At 38.1% G+C, this 17,577-nt stretch overlaps 1 protein-coding gene across 4 annotated transcripts in view; it reads left to right on the plus strand.

The window, feature by feature from the left end:
* tspan18 (tetraspanin 18) overlaps positions 1-17,577 on the plus strand; it is a 225,094-nt gene that overhangs the window by 98,779 nt on the left and 108,738 nt on the right. For 3 of the 4 annotated variants that reach the window (XM_062967924.1, XM_008105496.3, XM_016992408.2), the window contains one exon: positions 15,343-15,455. The gene's annotated coding sequence lies outside the window, so the exon portion shown is untranslated. Of the gene's footprint in view, positions 1-13,110; positions 13,216-15,342; positions 15,456-17,577 lie in introns of those variants that run through there. The other variant, XM_062967923.1, reaches the window with a different exon arrangement.

Below are 17,577 nucleotides of genomic sequence, written 5' to 3' on the forward strand. Positions count from 1 at the left end.
AACCTGGATCCTAAAGGATTTCAGATGGAAATTAAAGTAAAGTACACTCCAACACCTGTAATGAATACTTGGTCAGATTTACCTTATGCCATCCCAAGATTTATTCCCCCATTTTAGTCTGTTCCACATTATTCCTTCTCTCCTTCTCTTTCTTCTCTCTTTGCTTCTCCAGATACCAAGAGTCTGGGATATGTAGACAAATATATCCCATAGGCCAGAGAGATAATAATAATTGCATCCCGATTTTTAAATTCTTATATTAATGTTCTGCAGTTTTTCCCCTTACAGTTCCATTGATATAGAATTTCTGTTAATGAATTTTGCCTTTAAGAATTTTTCAGATTGGTGTGATTTTAAAATAAATAGTATGTCAGAACTAGCTGCAGAGATTTGATTTTCAGTAGACATTCTTCACACAAAATCTCACAAGTGTAGTGGTATTTTAATTGAAATCCTATGACCAACATGTAATCCAATGTAGTTTTGGTTGCATTCATAGTTTCTTTAACCTCCCATTTCCTAAAACAAATTTTATCAGTGAGGTGATGATAGTATTTGATTGGATTGGATTTGAAACCTGCATTTCTTTCTGTGGGATTCAAAGCAGTTCACAACCCAGTAAGTCCCATTCAAAATACAATAAATTGTAAATCTTTGCTCAGTTAAAACTTTTGTGCCAACTGCGACCGTGCTTTGACCATGGATGTCCATGCCTTAGTTACATCCAGACTGGATGACTGCAACACACTCTACGTGGGGCTTCCTTTGAAGACAGACTGCAACTGTTAAAAAGGTCAGAAGCCAGGATGCTAACTGGAGCTAATTATAGGGAGTGAATGACACCCCTATTAAAACAGCTCCACTCATTGCCGATGTGTTTCCAGTTCTAATTCAAAGTGCAGGTTATTACCTACAACGCCCAACACAGTTTGGGTCCTGCCTACCTTCGCAGCTGCATTTTTAACTATGAACCAGCACAGACCCTAAGATCTGCCAGGAATGCCCTTCTCTTGCTCCCACCACCATCACAAGCACGGTTGGTGGGGATGAGAGAGAGAGCCTTCTTGGTGGTGGCCCCCAGCCTTGGAACTTCCTCCCCAGGGAGATTAGGCTAGCACCCACTCTGTCCACTTTCCGTAGGGACCTCAAAACCTGGATGTTCTGGTGTGTGTTTGATAATGATTAGGCCCCTGTCTCTGGATGTCCAGCCCAAACTGGACCATTACAGTGAACTCAGCACTTTTCTCCAGCCCCAGCACTTATTGCACAAACCTGTGCCCAGCCCTCTTCAGTTTCTGATCTTGCCCAATCTGGTTATTGATGTTTGTTTTGATTCATTTTAATGGTTGTTTTTATATTCTGCTGTTTTTTAATTGTTTAATCAGACTGGTATAGGTATTATGTTTTTAAATGTGTTTTTAGTTCGTAAACATTCTTGTGCTGGGCTTGGTCCTGCTTGTAAGCCACCCTGAGTTCCTTTGGGGAGATGGTGGTGGAATATAAAATATTATTATTATTATTATTATTATTATTATTATTATTATTAATAATAATAAAGCAATAGATATACAATAGGTTAAAATAATCATAGAGTACAGTGGGACCTTGGTATCGCCTAGGGTTTGATTCTAAGACCCCTTGTAAGATACCAAAATCTATAATGTGACAGTAAATCTGCAATAATACAATTAAGAAAGAAAAAATAAAGAAAAAATACAGGGAATTCTCCAAAGTACTTCATATACATGTGTATGTATCTTGACATTTCTGAAATATTGAGCTAAATTATGTATATAATACCATGTGTTTTAAAATATTGAGTGTTCAAGTAACTGTATTATATTATCTATATTGAATGTATTATGTAGATCCAGTTTAGTTTATTGAAATACTTCGATGTCTTGAATTCTGCAATCTTCCTGAAGATATTTTATTAATGCTGCCTGCAACAAATTTGGTGCTTCCTATGTTGGGGGTCTCAATTCTGAGTTGTAGACTGAAGGAGCTGTCCTAGGTGCTGAAACTATTTTGGGAATGAGGTTTCGCTCTCTAGATGAGGGATCCTTATGTGTGGGACTGCTTTTGGCTGTTGGGATAGTTTGGTAAATGAGGATTGTTGTTGTGTGCCTTCAAGTCATTTCAGGCCTAGGATGACTCTAAGTCTAAAGTTTAGGGTGGGGGCTGGGTAAATAAACTTGGAGGGCCACATCCAGTCTTAGATTGGGGTCTCCTGTTTCTTTAAAATTTAGATTAAAACAGGGCCTCACCCCCTATCACTTTGTGAAAATTCCTGACTTGAGCACCAAGTTGATTTCAAAATGAATATTTTGTTTTGAGTGAGGAAAACAGTTATGCAGAGTTTGTATAAGTAGATAAAGAACAAACACAGACACTATTGTGTCATGTTATTAGCATTCAGAATAGAAAGTATGTTAACACCACTGGGAAAACAATGCAGAATGGTTTAGATGTAAATAGGTGGAGAAGACTGATTGGTACGGTTGAGGCTCGCAAGTGGAATAACAGAGGAATATTTGTTTTATATGGTGCCTTAGGAAACGATTTCCCTTTCCTCTTGGCATTTTCATTTTATGTACTGACCACAAAATTCATTAGTTTGAAGCTGTGAACCCTATTGTGATGGCAGTGAGCCAAGCCATGGATGTTTTGAACTTAATGAAAATGCCAAGATACACAATACGCAATTGCTGTGTTTATTGTGGTCATGAAAGTGTAGATTGCATCCAAGGGATTGGAAGGGGATTTCAAAAGCTTTTATCTCTTCATTTTGAGGGGATAACAGAACAGGTCTCTTTAGCCCCTTCTATAAGTGCTTTAGGCTCACTTGCTGTTGGTTAGCGTTACTTCAAATATCATTGTTAAGTCTTTCAAAATTATTGTTCTTGTTTTATTTTTCAAGTGAAATAATTACATTTTAAGGAAACCCTTTGTGTGGCTGAAAGCTAGAGGATGTTTATAGAAAAAATACCTGGGGGATACAACACAGGGAAAATAAACTTGGTGGACTAAACTCTGCATTCCAAAAACGGCATTAAAAGGTTAGAAAGCCTCCCAGGTCATTTTTCACTTCTCTACCTGTTCAGCTACTGAAACAGCAAACATTTAGGCTGGATATTTATGTTATGATTTCTGCTAAAATGTTGAACTTGCATGTAGTTCTGTTTAAAACTCAACTAAAGTAAACATTCTTTTTGGATATTTAAGTGGCAGTTGATTTGTGAGCCCCCTGCCAAATGGAGCTTCAGCCACTGCAACAACCACTGCTGCCTTTTTGAGAAAAACGAGTCTTTATGATTGCAGAGGAAGGAATTTTGTGCTATTTCTTTTGTCAGCTGTAGATATCTAGAAATGGAATCTATAAGAAAAATGGGAGTGATCTCAATTGGCTAAATTAGAATGAGTTTAAAAGAATGAGCCATTTTTTTTAAAAAAAACATTATAAATCATTTATGGACTTTCTAAGCAATTAGAAATCTAACAACACAATAATTTGTGGCTATGGTCACTAGCAATTCTGATAGGATTATTTAATTAAATTGGTAAAGGGAAAATAATATATTTTTGTTTTTTGTTTCCATACAGTTTGGACTTAGGGATCAGAAATCTGTTATGTTTTAGTTAGTGTTTTAGTGTTTTAAATACACAGTGTTCAGTATTTTAGTATTTTTTAATATAAAGGAAATATCTTTTAAATACATAATGGCCTAACCTTTTGATGAATGTCCTATACAACGTCAGAAATGTCTGTTGTATGCCTCTGAAGAAGGCCTTTCCTCATATAGAGATAAATAAATGTGGGCTTTTAAAGTAATAAACAGTTGAACTAAAGATCTATAGAAAAGTTTCCATTGAGTCTGCTCAGCCGCAATCAAACCCCAATTATGTGATTCACAGAGACTACGAAGAAGAAATTGTGTGCTTCAAACTTTTCTCCTTTCCCCCAAGTGCTGATCCAAGCACTATTCCTTTTTTCTGATCAACAAGGGGACACTTGATGTAAGTATGGTATTGGAATGCAAGGTTAGTGATTGTAGGGTTGTGGAGTCTATGTCTAACTCCCAACTCCTCAAGATGAGAGGAGTAGACAGTAACATCGTGACCTACACTTGTTCTCAATGTGCTGCCATTTCAAAGCTGAAAAATTATTTTGTGTAAGAGCTATTGGTTGGTTTGATAGATTAATTCTGTTCTCAAAGCAAAAGAGATTGCATTAAAAAGTAGGGGAAAACATTAGCACTTCACACAAGAGGGGCATTTATTTTACAAAGCAGAGGGCATTTGATTTAGTCGTACAATCAATTAAGAAAAAATAACATTTTAAAAGGCTTTAGAAAACTCACAGAACTGAACCAGAAGTGTGGCTCTTTAGCACATAGCCAACCTGAAGAGTGATTTCAATTTAGCTGAAGTTGCTCATTCCTACTGTAAAACACAGTACAACTCCCATATCCATGGGGGATACATTCTTGAACTTACCATGGAAATAAGAAATGATAGAAATGAGCAAATCCTGTTAAAATGATGGACTTTTACTGGGCGTTTCCATAGAGCTACCTTGAAGGACCTAGCAAATTCATGCAAAGAATACCAAGGATACTTCTCTAGGAATTTTCTCAGTTCTTCAGGATAATTCTATAGTAACTTCTGTCAGAAGCATAACACAAAATTGTCTGGAAGACCTAGAAAATTCTAGTGATGACATATTTTGTTGGATGCAAATAGGTGAAACTGTGGTCCCATGGATGCTATAGTCATAATATGAATTCTTTGAAAATGAATTCTTTGCTTAAATCTTGCTGAAGTATTTGCACAAATGAAGGTATTGGGGTAGGGGGGAGAGAGACAAAGAGAGCTGCATCATAACAAGGAGGCAGTAAGAGACCAAAATACATGTGGTCCAGTCATAGTTTGCATGAGCTGACCTGCTAGACATTTGCATTGTGGCTTAAATCTTTGTGGAAGATGCACATCACTATAATGCTGCAATCCTGTATCCTAGCCATGAACCCAAATAAATTCAGTATGACTTACTTAGAAATATACATGTACATGATTTATTATAAGCATATAAGCATAAGAGAGACTGTAAATGCTGAAGGAAACATTCTGAATATGCCTAAAGACTGTTATTGCTCTACTGTGCCTTCAAATCATTTTTAACTTACAGTAACCCTAAGGCAAATCTATCACTGGAATTTCTTGGCGAGATTTGTTCAGAGGAGGTTTGCATTCCTCTAAGGATTACAAAGGCATGACTTGCCCATGATGACACAGTGGGTTTCCAAGTTTGAGTGAGATTCCAACCTTGGCCCAAACCACTCCAGGCTGTCTTCATACTTAGAGTTACTATTTATTTGACTGAATATTTAGCTTACATTTCTGACATTTAATCTTTGAAATAATAAGTGACTCTCAAGTTTCAGTTACTACTACTGATGATGATGATGATGATGATGATGATGATGTTGTTTCCTTGGAATGTTTTCTGGAATTTGTGAGAAGCTGAGGTAGTAGATTCTGTAAAAGGTGAACACAGATAAGGAATACAGGCAGAAAAGATTTCATAAATATGATAATTTCCTCATCAGCCTGATGGTCAAGAACTACTCAATTAGTGCTGCAAGACAGGAATTGGAAACTGCAGAAATTCCAGGGCCTTTTTTTTTTTTGCTGCCAAATAGTTTTACAGAGTGCCAAAATGTGAAGAATCAAGCAAATAAGCAGTCAAACTGGATGGAAGTTTAGTTTTGTTTTGGAAAAGGCAAGTGATTCTTTTAATGTTAAACAGTGTGTCTGTTAAAGAGAACTCTTCATCCTATTTACAAGCTGGATTTCCATTCCTGGGCTCATCTGGGAGGAAGAAATTACCTTTGGAAGAGACAAGAGAAAGGGCAGCTTGATGTTTCTGGAAGGATCAAGGGCTACAGAAACAGATTGGAGAGTGCATGTGGGCCCAGGGGTAACATTTCCCTCCCCACCAAAAGAACAGAATAAAAAGGCAACTGAGGAAATTAGGGAAGCCCTTTACTGATTAAAAGAGCTGCTGGTGCCATTGCTGCTGCCAGTTTATAACCGCCTGCCTTTTAACTTATTATTTTGTTAATCAATCTAAATGTATATAAATTTGGAAATCATCAGAACATGGGATTCATGGGAAGAGGATGCTGCAAGAAGAGCAAGCCATTTTAACAAAGGAGAACTAAGTTCTTACTAGGAAGATATTTTTCTTTGACATTTTCTTTCCTGTCCTTATAACAATAACAAAAGGATCAAAATAGCCTCAAAACAAAGCCAACCCATGTCTTCTTGAATTACAGTTTACAGCCCCAGAGACAACACATGGATAATACAATGAGGTAGATACCTTGGCTTCATAGGAAAGCAACAGGAAACGGCCTCCAAGGGGTGGGGGTGGGGGGAGGTTCATGTGGAGACAACTGTTTTTACAGTATATACAGCCTCAGGTTGGAAAATGTAGAAGTGGTCACAATACTGGTTTGAAGGAAGATGATGCAAAATGATTTGGAAGGTAGCCATTAGTAATGCAGAAACTCAGGAAACCTGCCTTGTCCTGAGAATTATGCTGTCACTTGGGAAGTGCTGTCAGTGTCTTTCCTGTTTTCCAGTTGGGGGTCCAGGAGGGTGTGAGGATTAATGAGAGTACACAAATGAGGAAAAATATCCCATTATCCCTACCCTTTGGCAAGCCTGGGTAATTAGTGGAACCTTTTGCAAGAAATACCACTTATTTCAGTGTAATTGCAAAATAATTATCTCAGATGGTAGGAATATAAACGATGTTGATTGATAACATGCAGGTAATATATGAAACATCTGCTTCAGGAAGAGAAGTGCCACAACACCATTTTAATTGGTCAGGTCAGCATTAATGACCTGCAATTAAGTGTATCAAGCTCCACACTGAATATTGTAAATGCTTGTCATACATAGGCTTGATGTGACATGTGAAAAAAAAGGTTTCTCTAGGGAGACTTCTGTTTGGTAGGTGGGAATCATTCCAATCTGCCCTTTTCAAAGAACTTGTGATTGGACTTTTGAGCCTTCCTAATTAATTATATAGACTATGATGCGTATCTAATAGAAATTCTGAAGGAAACACAGGTCAGTAGAAAGGGAAGAAAGTGGGAGTCAGGAAAGAGTCGAGCTATTTTTCTTTATAGAGGAATTGCTCGAACTAGCTCCTAGCTCTCCCTTTTTTACAGGACGACCACTCATAGTGAATGGGGAGACCAAGCACCAGCTATGAATTCATTTGGCTCTCAAGCATGTGATCAAATCCTTAAATCTTATAGCAATCTAGAGTTCTAAAGGACAAATGTATTTTCTGCTATAGCATGTGGGATACAAAGGGAAGACAGAACAAAACTTGGAGACGTGGATTTTGAGTGGACTTCAGCTTGCAAAATATTTAGCCAGCATGGCCAATAGCTTGGAAATGTAGTGAAGAAAAAGGGTAGCACCCCCCCCCCCAAAGCTTTATTCTGCTTCCCTTCGTCTCCATTATAAAGTGAAATTATTCTTGTGTGAATGCAATTCCTCTTTGGAGTACTAGATTGATTTCTTAGTTCTGCTACAGAGGTTTTGTATATCCCCTGGGCAAGTAGCTTAAATCTATTAGTTAGGCCTCACTCCCATTCATTTTTTAAAAAGAGCAAGTTCTCTACCTTTCTTCCTAAGTTTTTCAATTGCTTGTCCAGGCTTACATGTAGGTTTCTCTCCTTGAAATCCTGTACATGTTATCTCTCATTCCTCTAGTCCCTGACCTTGCTTCAGTCATGACAGGATCTGTCTACATTTGCTGGTTTACCTGATAAAACAGAATTCTCTGACATGTGGAAAGTTCTACTAGTTTTCTGTTCAGACTTCCATGTTCAGTCATCAGGAGGTGTATTGGAGCTTGGTCATATGCTGGTTATGTAGTGCCAGCATGTGCTGTGTCTATGGATATAAAGAAGACTAGCAAAATTTCTTTTTCTTGATCAAAAAGTATAGTATATTTTGTGCAAAAATCATATTTACTGTAATACAAGGTGAAAGATGCACAGAAACCCTGGTAATCTTACCCAGTTGGGAGTAAAATTGTGAAATTATTTGTTTTTGATTGCAGGAATAAAAGAAATAAAGATCTATTTCTGTAGTGTGGCTTCTGTCCCCCTCCTCTGTTTCAGACATATGGCCAAACAGGGCTAACGTGTGTGCATGCTCACATCACATCATGTTCCAGAACAATATCAGCTGAATAGTTATACTCCAAGTTTGCGATAGATATGGATGTGTTTCTGAGTGCAGATGCAAAGTGTTTAAGAAATTGGGAATATGATCAATTCAATCAGTGCAATCTCTTGGGAAAGCTGTTACAATCAGAATATTATTTTGGATCATTCTGTACCACTTCCTTGCCTGCTTGTGTGATTGTAAGGATCATTCTCTTGCTGCTCCCAGAGGAACGTAACACTGTCTCCCTGTAAACGAGGCCTGGGTAAACCTTTCGGCTATTACAAATGGTTGAAGTTGAAGTCCAAAACACCTGGAGGGCCAAAGTTTGCCCAGGCATGCTATAAAATATGTGCTCAGCTTCTTTTAAATACTGGGGGGGGGAGTATGCCAGAGGATGCCACATTCAATTCCCACACCCCTACTTACCTTTCTTCATATTGCTATGATGTACTTATTGTATGGCGTAGAATTACAGAATAATGCATGTTTAGTAGCCCTTTAGAATTTCAGTGTTAATGATTCAGAAGCTAAGAATATGGGGGGGGGGATCAAAAACAGTAACAAAATGACACCCTGGAGTTTTGTATTTTGTTCTCAGAACTTTTTATTTTCCAAGAAGCTAAAATTTTCAGAAAAGCTAATCTATGAAACATGTAAGACAAGCAGATTCAGAAAGTCAAGAGTTTTGTATGTTTTCTGTGAACCTCATTTGATTTCCTAGTGAAACACGTTCTTCTTTCTTTAGAATTGTGTCCATTTTATTGAGTTAGGTGTAGGATCCTCTGCTTGAGGTTCAGAGCTATTTGGACTCCGGAATATAAAAAGAGGTGGTTTCAGCCAGAGCCGGTCCAACAATGAGGCAAATTAAGCGGTCGCTTCGGGCGCAAAACATACAGGGGCGCAGTCGAGACTGCTTTTTCTGTTGATTTGTTGTAAAACATGATGTTTTGGTGCTTAATTTGTAAAATCTTAATGTAATTTGATGTTTAATAGGCTTTTCCTTAATCCCTTCTTATTATCCAACATTTTCGCTTATCCAACGCTTTTATTTTTCAGTGATTAGTTTGGGGGGGCGCCAAAATTCTGTTCACCTACACTTCAAAAATACCTAGGGCCGGCTCTGGTTTCAGCTAGCTTTGCCTCATGGCTTATATGTTAGAACTACTGTGGAATGAAAAGCATGACTGTATCAGAGCCTAATATGCTAGCTGTGAAGTTGATATGATGCAGAGAAAACGTCCCGTATTTCTCATTCCATCTTGATAAATAGATAAGTCCTTGGCCATTCTTAAAGCCTGGGGGTTTTATCTACTTAATTACCTTCTTTTCTTGTTAAAGACTATCTCCTTTTATGGACAAAGAGCTATGTTTGATTTGTGTTCCAGAGACTTTCCTGAGTTTTATATCAAAGACTTAAAAGCCTCAGGGTAGAAATAATGTTGCTGTGCTTGAAAATACCTTTCTGTGTCTTTCAGCCTGCTGGGGGAGAATTGCTGGGAGTGGGACTATGGTTAATCATTGCCACCTGAGGAAAACTTCTTGTATATAATTCCTTCTGTCTAACAAGCCTATAACATTTTTTTTGTCTTTTGAAATATTGGGAGAAGGACAGAAGACAATCTCACAGTTCCTTCAACACAGTTTGCCTTTCACATGTGTATGATGTGTGAAAGGGCTGAAACAGAAGCATGGAACCTTTAGCCAGGTGTTTTGGCTTTCAACTCCTAGAAGCTTTAACCAGGTCTGTGGGGTCTTATGCCCATTCCTCAGTATTGTGAAACTCAGCTTTGGAAGACTGTAGCTCTTTTCATGTTCACCATTCATACCTGAGGATGAATATCTGAGGTAAGAAATTGTTTGTTAGAACTCTATGAGCCAAGGTGTGCCTGGGTCCTGGAACTTTGCTCTATTTGGATTGCATTTATTAAGGGAGTTTCCGCATGTAAAACTTTTCCACCTCAGGCATCCATCCTTTTCCATGAAATATGTGAACCAGGGTTTGGAGGAGCTGTGTAGCATCCATGGGGTGGCTGGTTAATGGCATGGCCCCGAAACCTGTATCTGCATTACCCACATGAAGACATCTACTTTTCATTTCAGTAACTATGATCCAGGAAATGGTGGAAATGTGGAGGAAAGCACAGAAGGCAAGAAGAATTGTATATAAACACTAACCACATTCCTAGAAGAAAAACGTGATATGGCTGTAATGGCTCAGTTAGGTTGTTGTACTTCTTATAGAAGTTACCCACTTAACTGGCTTGTCAATTAGTTTTCTTCAATGACCATGAAAAAAAGGTACTTAGTTATAGTGTGAAAAAGTTTATATATATCCTCACCTGCCCTCCATGTCCCACATAGCCTTACTAAACCCCAATATTTTTGATCACATATGAGCATTCATCAGGAGCAGGTCACCTCAAAGTATATGCTAGGCATCCGCTCTAAGATTTATGAGTTTTAAAAACTTTGGACCTTGCTGAACCTTGCTATCTTTTACTGAAATGTCTCTTCTCTGCTTCTGAAACTTGGAATTGTTTTTTTTTTCTGTGTACATTATTAGAATTTCTATTCAGAGCTATCAGTGCATATGCTATCCTTTCACTGACCCAGTGAACTGCTTTTGTAAATAAATGCATCAATCTAGAGCGGTCTGTTTATTTAAAATAAACCACTTTAGGAGCTGAAATTACTGCTGGTGAACTTATCCCAGTGCCTATCCAAATAGTCACTAGTTATTAATGCTGTGTCCATAGCTATATTTTATAGAGTCATTTTGTTTACTGAGATTTACAATGTAGTCATTGTAAAATAAGCCAATTCCTCATTCATTTACTTTTGTTTAGTGTTGCTCATGACTCAAATTGAAAGTTAGTCTCACTCCTTTTCATTGCCCTTTCCTTATAAAGATACATCCAGAATTTATTTCTTCTTACTCTTTCATCTTTCTGTGCTTGGCTAATTGGTTAATATGGCCATGAGCATTATCCCTGTGTCATGTGAAGAGGGTGCTATAAAATATGCTAGAGTAAGAAATGTTCTCCCTGGATTCCAATGTATTGAAAAGAGAAATACAAGATGAGATATGCAGAACAAAATACAATGGCATCCATTGACCTTTTCAACATTTCCACAAAATTGAAAGATTACCCTTGCCCTCCCTCCTTGCGCAACTGGAGTAGATTTCATGGATGCACTGTGTCAGGAAATGTTCGGATTTTATGATGGTTGAGTATTAAACCAGAAATCCGTGGTTTGCTTAAGAATGCCCCACTTACAGCCCCACTTCTCTGCAAACTGACTGAACAGGTGCCAAGGAGGTAGTGAAGAAGTGAACAATGACTGCCTGACTTAGTACTAAAAACTGCAAAAGCTTTCCGTTTTGATTTTTACTCTGGTAGCATACAATAGATGCATGGCATAAATGTCTTCCTCTGAGTGCCTGCCTTCACTACTCAGATGTTCCATTAGTAACCCTAATTGCAATGGTACATCAGCTAAAAGAGCCATAGGCTATGGGCAATTTTATGTAAAAAGCATTGTTCCTTCTTGATGGGAAGAAAAAATGGATGCTGTCACCGAATCCTCCTTCTCACCAAATCAGAACGAATTTCTATTTAACTCCAGCCATTGTTTTCAATATTGCACATTCCTATCTCTCCTCAAATTAATATTAATATACACTGGCCTTGTAAAACACTTTGTATCTCAATGTCTCTGCAGTTCGGAAGAGTCTTCATTTCTCATACTGCACTTACTCCAGTTTTCTTTAAATTACTCATTTGCATCCTTTGAAGTTATTCAGATTTTTCTTGCCCTTTTGTTGCATTGCATTGTGTCTTTCAATAATAATAATAATAATAATAATAATAATAATAATAATAATAATAATATGTACTCAACCGCTATCAGGATGTACTCAGCCACTATCAGGACCTCAAGATTGAACTTCAAAGACTCTGGCAGAAACCAGTACAGGTGGTCCCGGTGGTGATGGGCACACTGGGTGCCGTGCCAAAAGATCTCAGCCGGCATTTGGAAACAATAGACATTGACAAAATTACGATCTGCCAACTGCAAAAGGCCACCCTACTGGGATCTGCATGCATCATCCGAAAATACATCACACAGTCCTAGACACTTGGGAAGTGTTCGACTTGTGATTTTGTGAAACGAAATCCAGCATATCTATCTTGTTTGCTGTGTCATACAACGTCGTTGTGTCAATAATAATAATAATTTGTTATTTATATACCGCCCTATCTCCTGGATGGGACTCAGGGCGGTTTCCAATCATAAAAACAACACGTACATTACATAGCAACATAATAACACATTATTAAGCAAGGTAAAACAATACAATTATATAGCAATAAAATAACACTTACACAACCTGATCAAGGGGACGGGAACCATAAACCCAATATATTAAAATATATCATTTTAGGCTAGATAACTCTTGTGCAATATATTCAGGCCCAGAAATCGGCGGTATTCCAATGTAATTACTCAAAAACCTGCCGACACCACCAGGTCTTCAGTTCCTTACGGAAATTGGATAATGTAGGGGATTGCCTGATCTCTTTTGGCAGTGCATTCGGGAGCCGGGGGACCATTGCCGAGAAGGCTTGTTTCCTCGTCCCACACCAGCCGCACTTGAGACGGTGGTGGGAGCACGAGGAGAGCTTCCCCAGATGATCTCAAGGTCCACACTGGCTCATAGGAGGACATGCGATCATGGAGCTATTTCTAGTCAAAATACGCACGATGAGTTGATATGTATGCACTGGGGTTTTGGTCTTGTTTCTCAACTGCTGCCTTCTTCTCTTTTGAATATGTTCTTGTTGGAGTATGCAGTTGCGGAAGAGGAGTTGTGTGTGACTGTACCTTCAAATTGCCTGCTGACATATGGAAGCCCCATGAATTTCATAGATCTTAGGCAAGGAATACCCAGAGGTGGGTTTGCCAGAGAGGTTGAATTATGGCAGTTTATGGGACATTCAATGAAAATAGAGTGTGAGATACAGGCTATAGATCACTTTGGTAGGGAATTTTAGTTCTCTCCAGGGATGCCTTAAATCAGGATTCTGAGGAAAGAGCTAGACCTTTATTAGTGTTTCAGTGACTTTGTTTTTTTTTTAAAGACATTCATGCCCCTTTTTGCAATTCTTCATATTTTAAAGAGACTTTAATGTGATTAAAACTGATTTTTATTACTTCTTGTACAAATTTTATGTTACTTTTATTATACTGTATCAGGTTTTTAAATATTGTGTCATATATGTGGAAAATTACCCTAAAATCACATGTGAATTGTGGTATAGAAAAATTACACATGTTAAACTTTGAGGATAAAATAACAACAACCTTGATTATGGTGAATTGTGAGGTATTCTCTGACTCCAATAAACATTCCACTGAGGGTTAGGGTCACAGTCACTGTTAGGATATAATGTTTTGTTGTAGTGTGGGGAAATTCCTAATTCTGGCACCCTGCTCTATATACACACATGTAAGAAATACTGATTTCTATCTAAAGAATCCAACCTTCTAATAACCAGATCTCCTGTCTCCTGAGAAATCTGTATAAAGACCAAGTAGCCACAGTCAGAACAGACCATGGAATAACAGACTGGTTCAAGATTGGGAAAGGAGTACGGCAGGGCTGCATAATTTCACCCTCCCTATTCAACTTGTACGCAGAACACATCATGCAACGTGCGGGGCTTGACGATTCCAAGGCCAGAGTTAAAATTGCTGGAAGAAACATTAACAACCTCTGAAGGCCGAAAGTGAGGAAGAGCTGAGGAGGCTTATAACCAAGGTGAAAGAAGAAAGTGCAAAAGCTGGGTTGCAATTAAACATCAAGAAAACCAAGATCATGGCAACCACACCTATAGATAACTGGTAAATAGAAGGAGAAAATGTGGAGGCAGTGACAGACTTTATATTTCTAGGCGTGAAGATCACTGCATATGCAGACTGCAGCCAGGAAATCAGAAGATGTTTACTTTTTGGGAGGAGAGCAATGGCCAACCTTGATAAAATAGTGAAGAGCAGAGACATCACACTGGCAATGAAGGTCTGCATAGTCAAAGCAATGGTATTCCCCACAGTGACCTATGGTTGCAAGAGCTGGATCATAAGGAAGGCTGAGCGAAGGAAGATAGATGCTTTTGAACTTTGGTGTCGGAGGAAAATCCTGAGAGTGTCTTGGACCGCAAGAAGATCCAACCAGTCCATCCTCCAGGAAATAATGCCTGAGTGCTCACTGGAGGGAAGGATATTAGAGACAAAGTTGAAGTATTCTGGCCACATCATGAGAAGACAGGGAAGCTTGGAAAAGATCACGATGCTGGGGAAATGGAAGGAAAAAGGAAGAGAGGCCGACCAAGGGCAAGATGGTTGGACGGTATCCTTGAAGTGACTGGCTTGACCTTGAAGGAACTGGGGGCAGCGACGGCCGACAGGGAGCTCTGGCGTGGACTGGTCCATGAGGTCACGAAGAGTCAGAAATGACTATTCAACTGAGCAGCAGCAGCTGCTTCACTGATTGTTAAAAATGGTATGGATTGTTATTTTATCTTGATATGTTATATTAGCTAGAACAAAAAAAGGAAGTACCTCCATAGCAAAAACCAAAAGAGTGTTTGGCATGATTTGTTTTGTTCCAGCTGGTTTTCATTAGTTTATTATGTGTGTGGTGGTGGTGGTGGTGGTGGTGGGGGGGGGGGGGGTTGGGGGTGGGAGGACCTGCATGGATAGTGACTAAAATATGGGGAAAATGCTATTCCCATCACTCGTCTCTGAATCCCGAGAGCTTGATCTCTATTAATTGGGACTGTTTTTGAGATAATTGTGCAATTTTATCCATGTATTATGGTTGCATTATTTTTTTAAAAATTCAACCAGTTTTACTATGACTATTTCTAACTTGAAAAACTATTTAATATATTCTAATCTATAAAATTCTGCTTATATAATTTAAATTTATAGTTATTATTTATTGTCTTAAACTGATTTTATAGTTGCCCAGAGGTCTTTAATATCTAACTCCCCCTATTCTCTGCTTGTTCGCTACAGGAGAATACATGCACAAGAACCTGTAGGTTGCTGTTGCAGCACTGCTTCAACCTGTCTACTGAAAGAATAAGTATTGAACTGAAAATCTGAGTTGCCCAGCTCATAAGACTAAGGTAAGTAATGCTTCTAAGGACTTTAACACTCAAAGATGATATAACACAGTTGTTTCAGGTTAAAAGCTTGCCACACAGCATCCTGTCTGTCCTGTAGTCATACTGCTCTTGAATCGTGACTGGATCATTGCTTTTCAATTATGGCAAAAACCTGTTGATTAATCCAGTATTGCTATTCTTCCATCACTATTCTTTGTACAATAACATCATTCTTCTGCAGTCCCAATATTTCAAAGTTGACTAAAGTCTCATTAAAATGCCCAGCTGAACAATTGTGGCAAAATATGGGGGAAAGGGAAAATAGAAAAAGAACACAGTGGCAAACTTGGGTAGAAAGCGAGGCTGTGTAGAAAAATGATAGCAGCATTTGCATCAACCAAGTGCCAGAATTGTACCATTGAGGTGAGGTGTGAAAATGATCATTCCATAAATGCTTAAAGAAAGTGATTGTGATGAGATGACTGGTTGGCCTACAGGAAACAGTATAATGTGCTGCTTGTTTTGAAAAAGAATGGTAGCCATTCCATCCAAACTGCTAGTTTCTAAGGAACTGTGGTAGTTTTATCTGTTTGTCTATTCCCCAGATTTATGTGGACCCCTATCTACCAAACACTCTTTGTGAAGCAGCAAAGGTCTTCATACTTCATATGCAATTGCTATGGAGGGAATAGGACAAAAAGAAAGGGGAAATTGGGAGAAAGAGAGAAGGGAAAATAGGTTTTTCTTCAAATGGGCATGTGACCCATTTAATAAAAAGATGAATCACAAATTGATGGAGGTTTCCAGCAGCAATCATTTATCTTCCTGTGCTGGAAAAAGGTCAGTTTTGGATGTGTGGATTCTGGTGGACCGGGGACTATTGAAAAGGTCTGTCAGTTCAAGCATCCACTGGGGTGTACTCTGCCCATCCTTGTTTTGCGTGGATCATGCCTGTAGTTCCCTGCAAATTCAAACCATCCTTGATATTGCAATACAAGAGCAGAACATCAAAGCCAAATTCAGCAATATTGATTGCAAGAAAACTTTTATATGAAGCCCAGAGCCTAGAAGGGGAAGTAATTTACTTTTAAATATCTGAATATCTCAGTCTACAGATATTAAAATACCCTAACACCACTGATACTATTATCTGTTTACAAAGACTGTGCAAGTTTGAAAAAATATTTTAAGTCTGGAGTCTTTATCTAGTTGGTACTAGCAATAAGACTTAACCCATTATTTTCCTACACTCCATTCAAAGAGTTCATAACAAATTGCATCAGGCTGATTTCACTTTTGGCATTTCACTTACAAAAGCTAATAGGGAAAATTGATTCAATTTTTTATATTAAAATATGTCTGCTCTTCATTAAAGTACATATAATCTCAATAAAGCAAGGGACCACATGCACCACGGGAAGACTAAAAAGAGTAGTTATTTAGCGGTTATACCTGCATTTACACTTCCATAATCTTAATCCTTATTATTGAAAACTTTGGTTTTAATACTGAAGATTAAGAAGGTTTAAAAGGATCAAAGAAAGTACAATAAGAGAGTACTATTTAAGTTCCAAGTTCTTATCCAACATTGGATAGCAGATCTGCTGGTGTTTGCTTTTGATGAGCTTCTTGAATGAGCTAATATGCTCACAATAGCAGAGCATGTTACACTTTCTGCAAGCGTATTTCTCAACATTTAGTCCTCCAAATGTTGGTCTTCAATTCCCAGTGTCCATTACCCATTAGCCATGCTGGATGGGGTTTCTGGGGGACCAGAAATTGAAAACCACAAGTGTTAAACATTGTGTATGTATCTATATGTATCTTCAAATTGCCATTCAATATATATGTACCTTCAAATTTCAAACAATTTTCTTACGCAAGGAATACCTCGAGGTGGTTTTGCCTTTTCCTTCCTTTGAAATATAACTTACAGCACCTAATATTTCTTGGCAGCCCCTCATCTAAGTACAATACATATTACTTCCCATGAAAATTATCTACTATTATATAAATTTGAATTCAGATTTAACCTCTTGAGAATTGAAGTGAAATAAAGAGTCATTTATCCTTCCATTCAGATGCAGTTTTCTTATGAATTATATCTTTAAGAAAATAAAATCTTACTACACATTTTCTACAT

Source organism: Anolis carolinensis, chromosome 1, assembly GCF_035594765.1.
Source record: "Anolis carolinensis isolate JA03-04 chromosome 1, rAnoCar3.1.pri, whole genome shotgun sequence".
Taxonomy (NCBI): Eukaryota; Metazoa; Chordata; class Lepidosauria; order Squamata; family Dactyloidae; genus Anolis; species Anolis carolinensis.